Source organism: Sarcophilus harrisii, chromosome 5 (genome assembly GCF_902635505.1).
Source record: "Sarcophilus harrisii chromosome 5, mSarHar1.11, whole genome shotgun sequence".
In the NCBI taxonomy this organism is placed as follows: domain Eukaryota; kingdom Metazoa; phylum Chordata; class Mammalia; order Dasyuromorphia; family Dasyuridae; genus Sarcophilus; species Sarcophilus harrisii.
The window spans coordinates 256325103-256329517 of NC_045430.1; positions in this window are offsets into that span (position 1 = coordinate 256325103).

Genomic DNA, 4415 nt, shown 5'->3' on the forward strand with positions numbered 1-4415 from the left:
TCTGCCAGTTAGAATTCTATTTTTTTCAAAGTAAAATTGGAAATGCCATCCTTTAACAAATGGTGTTTTTTTTTTCTGAAGTCCCTGCAACTGAGAGAGTTCACCCTGAAACACCAAAATCACTTTGAATTTTTTTGGTATACAATTGGAATATACTGACATGTGTGCAGCATAGTTCTTATATTCCAATAAAATTTAATCTCCTTGAGGATAGGAATCATTTTAATTTTTTTCTTTTTATCTCCAACTTGACACATAAATGCTTAATAATTGTTTGGAGATTTGATTCATGAAACACTATCTCCTTCTGCACTCTAACCATTCCCATACCCTTCCTCTTCCACTACCAGTAGAAACATCCAATACAAAATAGAAGAATCTCATTGGGATATTGCTTTTTTTCTACTTTTTTTCTACTGCTTGTGTGTGTTGGCTTTGACAAGACCAAGCAAGAATTTATCCATCCTTCTATCCATCCATCCCACCCTTCATTTATCCATCCTTCCATCCATCCATCCATCCATCCAATCCATCATCCATCTATCTTTCCATTCATCTATCTCACTCTTTATCCTTCCATCCCTCTCTTCATTTATCCATCTTTCCATCCATCCATCCATCCACCGTGTTGTGAAAAGACCCCTGGATTTATAATTAGAGAAGTTGGGTCCAAAATCTTACTTTTGGCGCTTAATAGTTATGTGACCGTGGGCAACTTACATTCTTTCTCTAGAGTCCAAGCCTTTCCTCACTTACTGGTTGTGTGAACCACAACATGGCATTTAACTTATTAGTGCTACAGACAACCACGTAAAAGAGGAACTCAATCTGAGGTCCATGGATAGATTATATGAATGGAAAATATATCTTCAAGGTGTGAATTGAGCTGAAATTTAGCATTTTCTTTCATAACAAATGTAAGATATAAACCAAAGAGGCATTAGATCACAGGGTTCATGACATTAAACAACAATAACAACAACAGCAAAGAATTTAAGAACACTTGGTCTAAGATGTTAAGTTGTGTGCCAGGAGTTCACAATACTGTTTAAATTTTAAATTTGATGCCTTCCCCTGCAATCCCTAAACCATCATTATTACAATTGTAAGTGAAAAAGTAGGACCATAGTCTCGCAGCAACTCAGACCCATTGTTCTTCCAACCCAATGTCAACCTAAGCAGAACTCAACAGTTTCCCCAGGAAGATCGTTTGAAAGCTTCCTTTGGCAGCCTGGGCCTCCTTGTGAAAGTGCTCCAGTTTCCAAGTTCGACCTAAGCACCTCAGTTGTTTTACGGCTTAAACTGTGTACGTGCAGAGCTCTCTCCTGATCGGCTCTGAGCGCGGCAAAAGCCAGAACGTGTGCGTACATCCCAGCTGTAAAATTGCACATTCCACTGTAAGTGAGCAATCTAAACTACCTACTTCATCTCCTTCTACCCAAATATTGCATTTTCTCTTACCATAAAGATGCTTTATAACGGCCACAAGGAGCCATAACTCACGGAGGGGCTGCTACTGAGCTGCTCCTCATGGCCTGCAACTCCCACTCTATTATGAGAGCATATGTTGCCTCTCTATCATGAGTTATGATTGGGCCAGGGTGCCTCCCAGTCTATATTTAGAAAGCAGGGGCCCCCCCAAATCCCGTCTGCAGAGATTCACAAACAATCAGAGACTGTCCAAATTGCCAAATGGTTTCCATGTTGCAAAGCAATTCCTTAGGTGTTTCTGCCTGGGATTCGGCTGCCTAAATTCTCAATTAGTGCAAATGTTCTTTTACCTGTATAGGTATCATGCCTGACTGCATAGAAACAACTGTTCAAGCAAACATTTTCCAGCATGGACAAGGGGAGGACTTTGGGAAGCTGAAGCTCAATGGCAAATGGTTTGGGGGCAATGGGAGAAAGTTTGCCTTCATTGATCAATAAGGCAGCCAACGTGAATGACAGAGAAGATAGAGAGTTAGACTGGGTGACAGGAATTTTCCCCTTACTCTCTAGCTCTGTGGATAAATTACTTAAACCTTCTCAGTTTCACTTTCCTCATTTATAAAATTGGGAGAGGGACAGTACTACTTCACCTGTGGGAATGGGATGAACTCTTCCATAAAATGAAAACAGAGCATGGAGTATATTTTAAAAATTAGAATCCTATAGTATGTTGTTTATAAGAAACACATTTGAAGTAGAGAGATACACACAGAATAAAGGTAAGAGTTTGGAGCAGAATCTATTGTGCTTCATCTGTAGTTATAAAAAATGCTAGGGTAGCAATCCTGATCTCAGAAAAAGCAAAAGCAAAAGAAAAGAAATAGATCTCATTCAAAAAGATAAGGGGAAAAAAAAAACTACATGTTGCTCAGAGGTATCATAGACAGCAAAACAGTGTCAATGCTAAACAGATATGCATCAAGTGATATAGCATCCGAATTTTTAATGCAGAAGTTAAGTATGTTACAAGTTCATGACCATAATAGGTAAAGAGCATTAGAAAATGTAAAATAGATAGTTCTAATTATATTAAATGAAAAGGCTATTGCACAAACAAAACAAATGCAACCAAGATTAGAGAAAATCTTCTGGAAAGCTGGGAAACAATCTTTACAGCAAGTGTCTCTGAGAAAGGTCTCATTTCTCACATATAGAGAAAAATAAGTCAAATTTATAAGACTGCAAGTCTTTCCCCAATTGAAAAAAATGGTCAAAGGATATAAACAGGCAGTTTTCAGATGAAGAAATAAAAACTGTCTATAGGGATAGGAAGAAGTACTCTCAATCACTTTTGGTTAGAGAAATGCAGATTAAAACAACTTTGAGGTCTCACCTCACAGCTATCAGATTGACTAATACGTCAAAAAAGGAATGTGATAAATGATGGAGAGGATGTGGGAAAATTTCAACACTAATGCAATATGGGTGGGGGTGGAAATGTATACTGATTCTGAAGAACAATTTGGAGCTTTGCCCAAAGAGCAAACAAACTATGCATACATTTTTGCTCCATCAATAGTACTACTAGGTCTGTATTCCAAAGAGATTATTAAAAAGAAAAAAGAAAAAGGACCTACATGTACAAAAATATTTATGGCAGGTTTTTTTTGTGGTTGCAAAATACTGGAAATGGGGGGAATGCACATTAATTGGGAAAATGGCTGAACAAATTATGTTGTTTGAATACTATTATGCAATAAGAAATGATAGGCAGATTTCCAAAAAAAAATCTAGAAAGAATTGTACAAACTGATGCAAAGTAAAATAAGCAGAACCAGGAAACATTATATATAGTGTCGGCAACATTGTATGATTATTGACTTAGCTATTCATAGAAATACAATAATCCAAGACAAGTACAAATGACTCACAAAGGAAACACTTATATACTTCAAAATAAAGAACTAATGGAGTTTGAATTCAGATCAAAACATACTTTTTCTACTTTATTATTTTTCAAGTTTTTTTTCTCCCTCATGTTCTGTTACTTCTTTCACAACTGTGACTAATATGAAAATGTTTTACATGATAGTATTTGTATAACCTATTTCAAAATACCTACCACTTTAGGAAGGGGGAAGGAAAGGGAGGAAGGGAGGGAGAAAAATCTGAAACTCAAAATCTTAAAATGAGTGCTAATAATTGTCTTGACATGTAATTGGGAAAAATAAAATACTATGTAAACTAAAAAATAAGGCTTTACACATTATTTGCCAAATGGCTTTAAGCACTATTCATTGTAGAATAGAATACCCTTAATAGTAGGACAATTATTTTTTCTTTCTTTCCATTTTTATCTTTGTCCTTTTCTTGTAGGAGAGTTCCTTGGGCTGGGTTGCTCTAGGGTTGTGAACCATATGGAGGATGTTGCTTTTGATGAGCTATAAATGTGATTAGAAGAAGAGATATTCACCTACCAACTGAGTGGAAAACCCATGTGATCCCATCCTTAGTATCCATCTAAATTAAGTGTTGTTTTTGATAATAAAATAGAAATATTTATGGATCCACAGGAGGTGAAGAAGTTCATTAACTCTCTGGATAAATAACAGAATGAGCAATGGAAAATCTATTGACAGATTTAATCAGGGAATTGTGAAAACAACCAGATATAACTGATTTTACACACTGTTTAAAGATTGGATTCAGAGGGTCTTGATTGGTGAAGCAAGAAGAATTCCCCCCTCCCCATCCTTGTGCTAAAGATTTATTTATCCTTATGATCTTAACCTAATGATTGGAAATAAGAAAGCAGAATTTAAATTTGGAATACAGTTAATGAACTGTACTGATTATTATTATACTTTTTGGAGGAAAGATATAATGTGGTCTATACTTCTTGATATGCAAGTTTTCATAGACTTTGATCAAGTGCATGAGAGAAGGGTCAACTCCAAACCTCCATCCTCATCCAAGACATTTTA